Here is a 15,705-nt window from a genome sequence, read left to right as displayed (position 1 = left end):
GTTTATTGTTAATGTGCATGGGCTTTCTCTAGTTGTGGGGAGCAGGTATCTTCTCTGTTGTGATGCATGGGCTTCTCACTGCAGTGGCTTCTCTTCTTGAGACGCACTGGCTCTAGGTGCACGGGCTTCAGTGGTTGTGTCATGCAGGCTCAGTAGCTGTGGCTTGTGGCCTGAAGAACATGGGCTCAGGAGTTGTGGTGCACAGGCTTAGTTGCTCCTTGGCGCATGGAATCTTCCCAGAACAGAGACTGAACCCACGTCCCTGCACTGGCAGGTGAATTCTTATCCACTGTACCACCAGGGAAATCCCTTAATTTCGCTTTTAATCCATTTACCCACTCTAGATCTTTTGACTGTAGAATTTATTTCATTTACACTTAAACCAATAATAGATAGATATGAGATTACTATTGCCATTTTGTTTATTGTTTTCTGACTGCCTTCTCATTCCTTTATTCCTTTCTTCTTCTCTTGCTCTCTCCCTTTGATTTGCTACTTTTCTGTAGTGGTATGCTTATATTTCTTCCTCTTTATGGTAAAGAATCTGCCTGCAATGCAGGACACCTGGGTTCAATCCTTGAGTTGGGAAGATCCCCTGGAAAAGGGAACAGCTCCCCACTCCAGTATTCTGGCCTGGAGAATCCCACGGACTGTATAGTCCAAGGGGTCACAGAGAGTCAGACATGACTGAGTGACTTTCACTCACTCTCTTTCATGGTTAGATTTCTTCCTCTTTATCTTTTGTGTATCTACTGTAGCATTTTATTTTGTTGTTGCTATAAGGCTTCCATAAAACACCTTATATTTATAACAATCTATTTGAAGTTGATAACAACTTAACTTTGAACACATTCTAAAGTTATATATTTTTATTATCTTTCTCCATTTGATGTTTTGATGTCACAATTTCTTTTTACCTTGTATATCCGTCAACAAATTATTTTAATTTTAACTGTTTTAAATTCTTTATTATTTAACCTTCTATCTGGATTTATAAGTGATTTACCCAACAGCAATATAGCAGGAGAGTGTTCTGAGTTTAAATACATATTTACCTTTACTGGTGAGATTTATATTTTCATGTTTTCTTGTTACTAATTAGCATCCTTTTGTTTAGGTTTAAGAAGTCCTTTTAATATTTTTCACTTGGTCAGCCTAGTAGTGCTGAACTCCTTCAGCTTTTGCTTCTCTGGAAAATTCTTTATTCCTCCTTCAACTCCAAAGGAAAACTTTGCTGGGGAAGTATTCTTGGTTGGCAGTGTTTTTCCTTCAGCTTTTTGAATATGTCCTACTCCTTGCTTCTTCCCTGCAAAGTTTCTGCTGAAAAATCTGTTGATAGTTTTATAGGTGTTCCTTTGTATGTAATGTTGTTCTTCTCTTGCTGCTTTTAAGATTCTCTCGTCTATAATTAAATTTTCAGAAGTTAAAATGTGTCTCAGTATGACTAACCATCTTTTAAATTACATTTCCAGTGGGTGTTAAGTGGTATTTCATGTGATTTTAGTTTGCATTTCCTTAACAATTAATGATGTTAAGCATCTTTTCATGAACTTATTAGCTATACATATATGAAGTGAAGTGAAGTGAATTGAAGTGAAGTGCAGGCTTCTCCGTCCATGGGATTCTCCAGGCCAAAATCCTTCTCCAGGGGATCTTCACAATCCAGGGATTGAACCCGGGTCTCCCGCATTGGAGGCAGACGCTTTAACCTCTGAGCCACCAGGGAAGCCGCCGTATGTATGTGTCAGTTCAGTTCAGTTCAATTGAGTCACTCAGTCGTGTCCGACTCTTTGTGACCCCATGAATCACAGCAGCCAGGCCTCCCTGTCCATCACTAACTTCCAGAGTTTACTCAAACTCGTGTCCATCGAGTCAGTCATGCCATCCAACCATCTCATCTTCTGTCATCCCCTTCTCCTCCTGCCCCCAATCCCTCCCAGCATCACGGTCTTTTCCAGTGAGTTAACTCTTTGCGTGAGGTGGCCAAAGTATTGGAGTTTCAGCTTTAGCATCAGTCCTTTCAATGAACACCCAGGACCAATCTCCTTTAGAATGGACTGGCTGGATTTCCTTGCAGTCCAGGGGACTCTCAAGAGTCTTCTCCAACACCACAATTCAAAAGCATCAATTCTTCAGCGCTCAGCTTTCTTCACAGTCCAACTCTCACATCCATACATGACCACTGGAAAAACCATAGCCTTGACTAGATGGACCTTTGTTGGCAAAGTAATGTTTCTGCTTTTCAATACGCTATCTAGGTTGGTCATAACTTTCCTTCCAAGGAGTAAGCGTCTTTTAATTTCATGGCTGCAGTCACCATCTGCAGTGATTTTGGAGCCCCAAAAAATAAAGTCTGACACTGTTTCTGCTGTTCCCCATCTATTTCCCATGAAGTGATGGGACCAGATGCCATGATCTTCGTTTTCTGAATGTTGAGTTTTAAGCCAACCTTTTCACTCTTCTCTTTCACTTTCATCAAGAGGCTTTTGAGTTCCTCTTCACTTTCTGCCATAAGGGTGGTGTCATCTGCATATCTGAGGTTATTGATATTTCTCCCCGCAATCTTGATTCCAGCTTGTGCTTCTTCTATATATATAAATTTCAGTAAAACATATACACAATATTTTGCCCATTTTAAAATTTGATTGTCTTACTATTGAACTGTAAGAGTTCTTTATAAGTTCTTGATACAAGTTTTTTTAAATCAAATATATGATTACAAATATTTTCTCACTTATCTTTCCATTTTCTTAATAGTGTTTTTAAAGCACAAAAGTTTTAAAGTTTGACGAAGTTCACTTCTTTAATGTATTGTGCTTTTGGTATTGTATCTAGGAAATCTTTGCCCGTGCCCAGAAAGATATATTTCCATGTTTTTCTCTAAAAGTTGTATAGTTTTCATATTTACATTTAGGTCTCTGATCCCTGTTTGTTAATTTTTTTGGTTTTGGTGTAAGGTAAGGGCCTAAATTCATCTTTTGCTTCCAATAACTTAAAAAAAAAAACCTTTTTTTATTGGAGTATAGTTGCTTTACAGTGTTGTGTTAGTTTCTACTGTACAGTAAAGTGAATCAGCTTTTCCCATTTAGGTCACCACAGAGCACTGAGTAGAGTTCCCTATGCTCTACAGTATGTTCTCATTAGTTATTTATTTTACACATAGTGATGCATCCGATAACTTAAAAAAAAAATTTTTGGCCATGCCCCACAGCATGTGGGATCTTAGTTCCCTGACCAGGGATTGAACTTGCACCCCCTGCATTGGGAATGTAGAATCTTAACCACTGAACTGCCAGGAAAATCCCTCCAAAAACTTTTAAAGAAAGGAATTTAGGAAAATAAACATTACATTTTTTTCATAATACAATTGGGATTTGTGATAACATGTTTTTCCTTTAACATACTTAAGACTACCTAATATTTTCTTATTTATTTATTTTTTATTTTTCTTTTGTCTGTCTCCTCCTTTAGGATAATTGCTAGAGGCGGAAATGGCCTTTTCTCTGTTTTCCATTGCTGTATCCTTAATGCCTTGCAAATGGTAGGTATTCACTAAATATTTGATGAGTGAGTGAGTGAATGAATAAATGAGTGAAATGCTAGGGTAGTAAATAAGTCAGAAAAAGCAAAAATGTTTTTATTACCTCAGAGGTTGAGGGAGGAGTATAGAAGGAAGATTCTGGAGCAGGAACCAGCAGGCAGGGAGTATAGCACTAGGGTGTGAGCATTTACCTTAGGTTTTACGTTTCCTTCAATGCCACTCTGATCCAGAACTTGTGCCTGCACCTGTGAATGTGCTGATGAAGTGCCTTTTGGCAACCCTAAGTATGGTTTTTGAGGGGAATTGAATGTTGTAGTTAATTAGGCCATAAGCTTTATATTATTCATTCAACAGGTATATCTGTGTCCCTGGTCACATACCAAGCATTTTGCTAGGATTTGGAGACAAGGCAGGTATTTATCCTGCCCTTATGAAGTGGTAGGCTTCCAGGCACTTACTAACTAGTTGTGTGACCTTGAGACTATTATGTAACCTCTCAGAGCTTGTTTCCTTATTTATAAATTGAGGATTGTAAAGTAGCTACTTCATTTGATTTTGACAAGTATTAAGTCATTATTTTAAAGAAATGACTGCTTCTATGGCATATCACAAGTATTTTAAGTGATATTATTATTAGTTGTTCAACCTGTCACTTAAGACAGAGTTATTCTGTATTATTGACTCTCAACTTCCATTTGATATGATATTAATGATTCTAATTACCATGGGTCAATGAATCATCAAGGGACAGAAAATAAACATTTCTCTTTGAAAATCTTAAAACTTGTTTATAAAGGCAATACATACTCTTGAGAAAAAACAAATTCAAACAATATAGAAGCATACACAATAAAAAGTAGGACTTCCCCTTCCACACACACACAACCCATTCCTCAGAGGTAATCACTGTGAGCAATCCTTTGTCTCCCCTTCCAGAAAAGTCTCATGCATATGCACATTCTTAGACAACAAACAGCAAATGCAATCAGGTACTACTAACTAGTTATCAGTAAGCATTCTCACTTCTGAGTATGTAGTGGAGAGCTTTCTTAGAGCAGCATATATTGTTTTTATTCAGAATTCTTTCTATTTTATTAAAATATAGTTTATTTTCAATGTTGTATTATTTTCTGGTATACAACTGATTCAGTTTTTTAATACACATATATGTGTGTGTTGATGCCTTCAAAATGTGGTACTGGAGAAGAATTCTGAAAGTCCCTTGGACAGCTAGGTGATCAAACCAGACAACCTTAAGGGAAATCAGCCCTGAATACTCATTGGAAGGACTGATGCTGAAGCTGAAGCCCCAGTATTTTTCGTCATCTATGCGAACAGCCAACTCATTGGAAAAGTCCCTGATGCTGGGAAAGATTGAGGGCAGAAGAAGAAGGCATCAGAGGGTGAGATGACTGTATTGCATCACTAATGCAAAGGACATGAACTTGGGCAAATTTCAGGAGATGGTGAGGGACAGGGAGGCCTGGTGTGCTGCAGTCCATGGGCTCACAAAGAGTTCAACACGACTGGGCAACTGAAAAATAACAACAAATGTGTGTGTGTATAGATATTTATGTATATATATGCATACATTTGTACATATATTCTTTTTCAGATTCTTTCCATTATAGTTGCTACAAGATACTGAATATAGTTCCCTGTAATATGTAGTAGGACTTTGTTGTTTATCTACAGAATGAGTAGATACAAAAATTAAAAGAACAAAATTAAAAGAAAAGTTCTCTTAAGCTTCTTGAGAAAGCCTGCAGGCTGCAGTCTACTTCTCTCTCCACCCCCGCACTCTGCAGTCCCAGGTCCTGTAGCTTCTAGCAGTCAGAGACTGGCACCTGCCCACCCACGCTTTCTTGGCCTGTGGCCGGCTGTGGTCAAACCGGCAGCAGAGAGTGGGTGTGGAGATGTGGGTAGTAAAGAAGGAAGAGAAAACAAATTTTCCATGAGTTGTTGAAAAAGAGCAACAGGAGTAGAATCGAATTGACCTAAGAAACCAGCACCAAAAAATGCTTTATTACATGTATTTAAATAAAAGGTATCAGGAAGAATGTTCTAGAAAGGATTAAAAGGCAATGAAGGACTAGGCTTTTAAAGTAGTAGCAACAGCTGCTCAAGCCATGTTGTGGGCGGTGAGAAAGGCCTTGGGGTCCCTGTGGTCAAACATGTTCCCCAGAAGTATAGGAAAGAGAGAGAGTGAAGGAGAGAGATCCCCTCAGAAATGTGAAATGGCAAGATAGCGAGATTGGGCCCAACGCCAGAGAACAGATGGGGAAACTTCGCCCTTCTTCACTGAAAGCTCAACTTCACTTCCTCACTTTCCACCTGCTTGTTTCTTCTCCCACCTCGCTGCTCTCAGCTCCACTGCTTCACTTCACTTCTGTGAGGGGCGTTGCTAGACCTCAATCCCCAGCCAAGACTCTAGGTGATAGATGTCTCCCTTGACCACAAGTGTTTCTCAGTGTGGTTAGATGTTAAAGCAAGTCACATCTAAAACAGAGATTCTGATCATTTCTGAGGATGTAGAAAAATATCTCTGCTTGTTGCCTCTTTCTTTTTGCTTAATCATTTAATCTTGGTTCTCTGAATTATTTCCACCTCTCCCTAGACCCGAAAGGAAGGTTATAGAATGGTTTAGAGCTTCTAAATGAGGCCGTTAGAGTGTGCCTCAGCCTACAGGGCTGGCTTGGAGCCCACACCCAAGAAAGCGAAATCTTTCCTTGGGTGGGGCTTGCCTAGACATAAAGTTTTTAGCATGCCTCCAAGCAAGGGAAACTTGGGCCAAGATTATATTGGGCAGGTAATAAAATTAAGGGCAATAAAACCAGATAAACCACCTATTTAACAGCAATTTACTGGTGAAGCTGTTTCAACAAGGAGAGGTAAGATGGAGGGCTCCACGAACTTGCTCCCAAGTTCTTTCAAGTACTTTCCTCTATAGAGAAAACACTTTTTTCAGGGGTCTTGGCTTGACTGAAAGGGGGTTAGTGCATTTATCCAACACCCAGTGAGAGTAAGTAGCAGCTCAGAGGGGAGTCTCTGAAATTTGTATCCCTCACTCTAACGCCAAGAATGATCCCCTCTGAGCTGTTCAAACCTCTCAGAACCTTTTTATCAGCCATGGAATCAAGAGAGTAGAGGTCCCTAACTGCACCCCATGTTCATTATAGAATTATTTACAATAGCCAAGGTATGGAAGCAACCTAAGTGTCCACTGACAGACGAATGGATAAAGAAGATGTGATACATGTATAGAATGGAATATTACACAACCATAAATATAAATGAAATCTTGCCATTTGCAACAGCATGGATGGATCCTGGAGAGTGTTATGCTAAGAGAAATAAGTCAGAGGGGAAAAGACCAATGCCATATGATCTCACTTATGTGTAGAATCTAAAAAGCAAACACACAGTAAATGAAAATAGACATATAGATGCAGGGACAAACGAGAGGGAGGTGGGAGTGGGAGGGACAAAATAGGTGAAGGGGGTTTAGAAATACAAATCTCCAGTCATAAATAAACTATGGGGATGTAATATAAAGTATAAAGAACATGGCCAATATATTGTAACAATTTTGTACAGGGACAGATGGTTACTAGACTTACTATGGTCATCATTTAATAATGTATGCAAGTATAAAATCACTATGTAGCACACCTGAAACTAATATCATATTGTATGTCAATTGTATTTCAATAAAAAATTAAATGAAAAAATAGAGTGGAGGTCCAGTACCAATCTGTCTAGAGTCAATTGTGGATTGATTTACACATTAAACATCAGACAATCTGTAAAGATGGAATCGCTTCCTTAACCACAAACATCATGGTAATATTTTGTTGCTTTTAAGGGATTACGAAGCTAACACATGAAAGTTCAGTCAGATTCTCAAAACTACCTCACACAGACATCCTAAACATATATAGGTATGTGTTTATGCATATATCTATTGGCTTCCCAGGTGGAGCTAGCAGTAAAGAACTCACCTACCAATACAGGAGAGCCAGGAGACACAGGTTTGATTTCTGGGTCGGGAAGATTCCATGGAGGAGGGAATGGCAACCCACTCCAGTATTCTTGCCTGGAGAGTACAATGGACAGAGAAGCGTGGGGGTTGGGGGGCGGTGGGGGCTACAGTTCATGGGGTCACAAAGAGTTGGACACGACACACAGACGCACACCTCCATACATCCACACCTACACATACATACAGGTAAAATGACTAAATTAAGGTAAACCTCTAAATAGCTTTTATGTTTTTAAGCAATAGCAAATATTTTCTATCAATAAATACTTGCTCTTTTCAATTTTACTTTTGCATGGTACAAACTTTTCTAAATAGCATGTGGTGATTGAGTCTCTAAATATTAAATAAAATATCCTTCTATTGCTTGTAAACAGTATTTTCTGGTTAAGAAGAGGCACAAAACATTCGGTGACTGCATTATTCTTTGGGGTCTGAGTAGTGGTTATGTGGGCACCCAGGGTGGTGAACCACTGGTTCATGAAACAGTGCCAAGAATGGCCTTCATCCAGACCCCAGGCCAAGTTCAGCCAGCAGCAGTGAATCAACCAGGCCAAGAAGGACTAGGCAAAAGTACAAATTTCTACCTTTGTCAGAATCCTAGGAATTTGGCAACTCTTCTCAATTTGTCTCATTTCCCTCTGTCCTATATCCAATCAATTACCAACGTGGCTCAGTTGGTTTCATCTCCTATGTGTCCCCCAAGTCTGTCCACTCTTCTTTTCTCTACTGCCTCTTTCCTAGGTCAGACTGGCTGGATTATTACAAATCTTCCCAAGTGGGCAAGATCCACTTTTGTCCCCTTCTAAGTGCCTACACTACGGCCACGTGGATTAAAAAACAAAACAAAACAAAGGCTTCCCTGGTGGCTCAGTGGTAAAGAAGCCACCAGTCAGTGCAAGAGACATAGGTTTGATCCCTGGTCAGCGAGGAACCGTATGCTGTGGGGCACCTAAGCCCATGTGCCACAACTATTGAGCCTGTGCTCTAAAGCCTGGAAGCCACAACCTCAGAGCCCATGTGCCACAACTAGTGAAGCCCAAACTCTAGAGCCCAAGCTCTGCAACAAGAGAAGCCATTGCAAAAAGAAGCCCATGCAGGGCAATTAAAGAGTAGCCCCTGTTTGCCACAACTAGAGAAAAGCCCATGCAGCAACGAAGACCCAGTGCAGACTAAGTGAATACATAAATAAAATTATTTCAAGAAATAAAAACAAGCATCTACCTAAGCAGTCTTTCCTCTTAACAGTTTCCGTTGGATACCCTTTTGCTCTTAGACTGAAAATCAAAATCCACACTGTGGCCTAGAGGCCGGGAACCAGTTCCCCCTGCTCCACCTTCCACTGTCTTCCTGTACCTCACATCATAGTTCTCCATCCACTCCATTGCCCTACCTCCTCAGGGATCCTCACAGTTCAGGATGTTTGGAGACAGAGAAGATACAGGTCCTTGAATTTTCCCAAAGCTCCTTAGGTGATTCTGAACCACTGCTATGGTTGAAGTGACTAGACTAAAGATGGAACCATTGGAAAATTGTGTTATGGTAAGTTTGCACCTGTTAGCATGAGGGTTTGGCTTGGGCCAACCCTATAAAATCACTGCAGATGGTGACTGCAGCCATGAGATTAAAAGATGCTTGTTCCTTGGAAGAAAAGCTATGACAAACCTAAATAGTGTATTAAAAAGCAGAGATACCACTTTGCCTACAAAGGTCCAGATCAGCAGTCATGTATGAATGTGAGAGTTGGAACATAAAGAAGGCTGTGTGACCAAGAATTAATGCTTTCAAACTGTGGTGCGGAGAAGACTCTTGAGAGTCCCTTGGACATAAAGGAAATCAAACCAGTCAATCCTAAAGAAATCAACCCTGAATATTCATTCAAAGGACTGTTGCTGAAGTTGAAGCTCCAATATTTTGGCCACCTGATGCAAAGAGTCGACTGTTTGGAAAAGACCCTGATGCTGGGAAAAATTGAGGGCAGAAGGAGAAGCAGGTAATAGAGCATGAGATGGTTGGATGGCATCACCGACCCAATGGACATGAGTTTGAGCGTACATCGGGAGACAGTGACGGATAGGGAAGCCTGGGGTGCTGCAGTCCATGGCGTCGCAGAGTTGGACATAACTGAGTGATGAACAACAACAACCCTACAAAGCAGACCAGAAAAATTCCCAAACTGGCAAGTCACTAGCCAGATGTTCTACACGAGGAGGTCATTGTTGCTACTTCTGCTACCCAAAAAGGGTTTAAAGAGTGAGTTACACACAATCCACTTGGTAGATGCCTTTTTACTTTCTAGAAAACCTAAAGCTAGCTAATATATGCAATTCTGAGACTGAGGATGCATTCACACAAAAGCTTTGAAATGTTATTAGATGAAGCAGATGGTTCCTACATAACCACAAACTCCGTTGGGAATGTCTTTCTCTGACCTTCCTCTTTGTAGATTTATTCCTGTTATAACAGCACTTGTTAAGTGGATTTAGATGTGTTCTGAGTCCAGTTGCGTTCCAGAAACAAGACAACTAGTAAAGGCAAAGTCTGATCAAACTGGGTATTTCTGTCTCCCAATTTTAGTAGAGAAAGTCTCCAATGTGTTGTCAAGTTCACTTTTCTGCCGAGCTCTCATGAATTGCGTTTGGAAAGCAGGATTGAATTTGTTTGTCCCTGTTATTTATAGCACCCACTGAGTCCTCAGCCAGTTGTGGGAGGATGTGACTGCGTTTAGATTCCCATCCAAGTTGTATGTGACAGTATCTGGCACCCATTCAACAGCTGCAGTCATTACTGGGAGAGTAAGCACAAAGGGAAATAAATCAACTTTTAATGTCAGGATGTCACACCCTCTCTAACGTTTTTTGGATATAAATGAGGCACTATGATATAATTAGTCTTGATCTTATCTCTCAGTGTTCTTGCCTGGAGAATCCCAGGGATGGGCGAGCCTGGTGGGCTGCCATCTATGGGATCGCACAGAGTCGGACACGACTGAAGTGACTTAGCAGTAGCAGTATCTCTCTATAGTCCGATGACTACTTTACCAGAGGGTACTATCTGTAACATCAACAGATTTAATTTAATTATAAAAAGAAGCTTTCCAGATTAGACAAAAATGTCTTCTTAAAAAATGATGATTTTATGAAGGTAATATATATGTCAGTTTCCAAAGTCAAATGTTCAAAAGGACATACAGGGAAAAATGTATCCAACTCCCACACCTGTACTTCAACCACCCAATTCCCTAGGCAAACATAGTTGCCAGGATTTTAATCTGTCCAGAGATATCTTATGCATTTATACACAAACGTACACACACACACAAACATAGCTGAATATCTTGTTTTTTCTCTTATCTCTTTTTTTTTTTTGGCTACATGGCATATGGGATCTCAGTTCCCAGACTAGGGACTAAATTTGTGCCCTTGGCAGTGGGAAGCATGGAGTCCTAATCACTGGAGCCCCAGGGAATTCTCTCATTTTAAAAATTGTTCCACATCACTTGCTAATTTTTCCACATCAAATATGTAGAGATGGGCCTAACTTCATTGTTAATGACTGTGTTTCATGCAGTGATTTCTTTTTTTTTTTTTTTTTTCATGCAGTGATTTCTTGACTGCCAAGTGAACCCTTCTCCACCATGAAGACCTTTGTTGACTACTCAGCTCTTGGGTAGGACCCAGAAAGTCCTTCATAACCATCTCAATCGGAAACTATCCTTTAACCTATATCCTTCCCTCCAATTAAGCGGACCTACTGTGGCTCTTGAATGGAGCTCTAATCGTTGCTCTTTCATGAACTCACTGTCTTTGCCGACCAGTGATCTCATTCTTCTGGCCCTTGGTCTTCTCATCTGGGAGTGGTACTGGGAGGGGGATGCTTTTCTAAGGTCCTTTTCAGCCTTTACCTTCTGTAAATCTGTGACTAGACGAGGTCAAAGGGCCTTTCCAAGTCTACACTTGGATCAGCAACTTATATTTTCCTTAGTTTCCTTCATAAGCTCTTTAACGATGAGAAAATCTCTGCGTGCAGTGTCCCCTCCCAATGTCTGGCTGGAATAGTAGCTCCAGAAATGTTCGTCGATTTTCTGGGTTATCACTTAAAGTGCTATGCATTAATAATTCCTCCAATCCTATTACTGGAAATAGGTCAATTAACCCAGTTTCTTTCTTTGAGGACAAGTGATAAGAATCATGGTACTTGTGTTCTATCAGACCAGTTGGGAACAATTTGAGCAGTAGATCCTCACCAGTACATCTGACTTAGGCAGTCTGTGCATTCCTGGCATGATCTATATCCATATTAGCAATTTGAAGGGTAAAAGAGTAGTTTTAGAAATAAAGAGGACATTGGGGATGGCAAAATTCAAACTTTTTATTTTGTAGATGTGGAAAACCAAGGCTTAGAATTTGAAAGATGTGTCTAAGGATTACAACTCAACTAGTGATAGAATCAGGGTTAAGATCTGGCTTTCTTGACTTTTATTCTAGAGAAAAAAAAAGGAGAAGGGGAACAGAATCTTTACGGAGTGTTATTATACATTGTCATTAATTGGAACTTGCTGTTCCATGAAACTATGCCCACATACTATGTAGGATATGATGGTTTGTATTTTACTACACTTCTTCATCTGAAAAACTAGATTAATAAACCTACTTACCTCACAAGGTGGTAGAAGGATTATAAGAGATGCCTATAGGGTCCAGGGAAAGCCCCAGGCATGTAAAGGTTACCTACAATTATTATTTAAAGGTCTTCACAATGAAAGGTCATTTTGTAATGTAATTTCCTCTTCACTTGATTTTTTTGGAGGAGAGGGAGTTGAATTTAAATAATCAAATTTTGTTAAGGGAAGGTACACCTTTCTGTTATTACTCTGATAAAAGTCATAGCCACTCATTAACTTAGCCTTCATCTTAAAAATGGAAGAATTATCCCTGGTTTTTGTCCCATTTTCAGTGACTATGAAGACTAAGAAAATTTCATTTATTCACACATACCTTTTTTTTTTAATCAAAGTTGAAACACAACTCTTTTATAAAATTTTAAAAATTGTATTTATTTATATATTTACTGATTTTTGGTTGCAGTCTGTCTTCGTTGCTCTGCCTGGACTTTCTCCACCTGCAGTGAGCAGGGGGGTACTCTCCAGTTATAGTGATTAGGCTTCTCCCTGTGGTGGCTTCTCTTGTTGCAGAACACAGGATTTAGGCACACGGACTTCAGTGGTTCTGGCTTATTTGCTCTGTGACATGTGGATTCTTACCAGGCCAGGGATCAAATCCATGTCCCCTGTGTTGACAGGTTGATTTCTATCCACTGTGCCACCAGGGAAGTCTCATTTACACATATCTTCGTGTCTTTTGCCAAACCATCTCTATTATTACTTACTTTTTGTTTTTATTTAAATAGACCAACTTTTAAGTAATTTGTGTATAGTCATGTTACAATATAGAATTCTTTATCGTTCCAATTTTAGTATATGTGCTGCTGAAATGAGCACTGGAACTCTTAAGTAAAAAGGCATTGCTATTCCACTTAGAAAATACAGAGTGAAATGTATTCAGTTGAAAGATTAGAAGACTTTGGTTTAAATTCCAGCCTTGCTTTTGGTGATCATGCAATTTTGAACAAGTTGTCTCAATTTTATCTACAGAATGATGAGCAAAATATATAATTCACAGTGTTTTTATGATAATAAATAGGATCAGGTATATGATAGCACTTTGAAAAAATTTAAGACAGTGCACATTATTAGTTATTGTTAAATAAAGGGAAAACTAGCAGGTTGGGAGAAGAGAGGGGCACCATTTAATAGTGTACAGTTTATTCAGAAGGTGGGAGGATATGGAAAACCTCAACATCTTAAAGAATGGATATAGGGTTTCCCTGAATGGTCCTATGGTAAAGAACCTGCCTGTCAATGCAGGAGACTCAAGAGATGCAAATTCAATCCCTGGGTCAGGAAGATCCCCTGGAGGAAGAAATGGCAATCCACTCCAGTATTCTTGCCTGGGAAACCCCAAGGACAGTGAAGCTTGGCAGGCTACAGTCCATGGGGTCGCAAAGACTCAGATACTACTTAGCCACTGAACAGCAACATAGATCAGTGCAGCTATGAGAAGGGGTTGAAAATGGCAAAAAAGTCAACAAAAATCTTGCTAAAGGAGAGGGCATAATTCACCTGCATTCACTTTGATGAAAAGAATTTGTACAACATGAAACTGCGGCAAGTTTATGTCAAGTTTTAAAACTACAGCTTCAAACAGATAACTAATGAGAACCTCCTGTATAGCTGAGGAAGCTCTGTTCAGCACTCTCTGGTGCCCTAAATGGGAAGAAAATCCCAAAAGAGGGAATATATGTGCATGTATAGTTGATTTACTTTGCTGTACAGCAGAAACTAACACAATATTTTAAAGCAATTCCCTGGTAGCTCACACCATAAAGCGTCTGCCTACAATGTGGGAGGCCTGGGTTCAATCCCTGGGTCAGGAATATCTCCTGGAGAAGGAAATGGCAATCCACTTCAGTATTCTTGCTTGGAAAATCCCATGGATGGAGGATCCTGGTAGGCTATAGTCTATGGGGTCGCAAATAGTGGGACACGACTGAGCAACTTCACTTTCATACTCCAATAGAAATAAATTTAAAAAATTAAAAATATACCACCAAGTGTTAAAACTTAATCGTATATATAATGAATATAAGATATCTTAACAGTAATTCATATTTTTTATATTCTATTGCGATCATTCATTTTTCTAAGACTAACATAATTTTCTTACTTGATCTCTAGAGTATAATGCAAACCATATCAAGAGTCCCAAATACTTATGACTTAAATTGCAAAGTGTAGGAATAGTCAAGACTACAAGCTCCCCAACCAAACCATGCTCACTTTAATAAAAAGCTTTTTGGCCTGCAAACGGCTCAGTGGCATGCAGTGTCCAGCAGTCTTGCCGGTGTGATGCTGAGGCTTGAGCAGTATGATGATGGAGACCTTTGTGAAGTATATCAAGCCCGGGCTCAAGAACTTGAACCTCATTTCATTGTGCTGGAGACAGTCTGAGTGACCAAGACAAAGAATGGGGACGAGGTGTGGGCCTGCGAAGCGGCAGACAAAACTGGCGGCATCGATATCTCTGTCTGGGACGATAAGGCCAACCTGATCCAGCCTGGCTACACTATCCAGCTCACTAAAAGTTATTCGGTGTTCAAAGGTTGTGTGCCATTGTGCACTGGCCATGGGTGTGATCTTCAGAAGATTGGAGAATTCCGTATGGTTTATTCTGAGGTTCCTAAATTCAGTGAGCCAAACCCAGAATACAGTGCCCAGCAGGCACCCAACAAGATGGTTCAGAACAGCAGTCTTAAGGCTCCCTGGACTCCCTGCCACTTCTCCAGCCTCTAAGAGCCAGAACGCATTGGACTGAGCACCCCACCAGGTCCTGGTGGTGGCCTGCACCCCCTCACACTTCCTCTGACTCCACTCCCCCAGCACTTGAATTATCTGAAGTCAGCCCAACCACAGCTACTGCCCTCCTGGCCCCTCCAGCAACCATGTCAGTAAAGGCAAAAAAAAAAAAAACCAAAACAAAACAACCCAGAGGAGCAGCAAAAGAAAGCAAAAGACCTTTTTCCTCCCTGCCACCAGCCATAACCCAAGTGTTTGCTAGAGAACACAGCTTTCTACTGGGCTGCAGGCTCTGTGGGGCCAGGAGGTATAGGAGTCACTAAAGTTCACTGTGCGGGAGTGGTGAGCAGTAGCCTAATCCACCCTCAGCCCATACTCCCCTCCTTGTTCAGCTGAAGCTGCCCGTCTCCTGGGAGTCAGGGTGCTCTGCCTCCCTTCCTTCCGCTTTAGAAACAATGGTTACAGTCTGTTTCTTATGTGTGATGTAGAAGTGTAATTGAATCCCTCCTTCCTAATAAATGTTACCACTCTGTTGAAAACATAAAAATAAAAAGCTCTTTGGAATGTATTCCAATCCTTTCCTACTCTCTTTACTTCCTGATTACCTGCTGTCCCCTCCTATTCTCACTGGTGACCTTGTCTGCAACCTCATGAAGAAACTAGAGGGAGCCAGCTGGACCACTGCCAACTTCCCGTCTCCGAATCTCCATG

The 15,705-nt window shown here is 40.4% G+C and overlaps 1 pseudogene; it reads left to right on the top strand.

The window, feature by feature from the left end:
• Positions 1–14,566: 14,566 nt before the first annotated feature.
• Positions 14,567–15,256, top strand: LOC147359300 (SOSS complex subunit B1 pseudogene; annotated as a pseudogene).
• Positions 15,257–15,705: the final 449 nt, after the last annotated feature.

This window comes from Bos grunniens, chromosome 14 (genome assembly GCF_055505025.1).
Source record: "Bos grunniens cultivar Pamir isolate PY7600 chromosome 14, Bosgru_T2T1.0, whole genome shotgun sequence".
NCBI classification, from domain to species: domain Eukaryota; kingdom Metazoa; phylum Chordata; class Mammalia; order Artiodactyla; family Bovidae; genus Bos; species Bos grunniens.
Note: the sequence above shows the minus strand (reverse complement) of the source record. Positions and strands in the feature narration are given on the sequence as shown.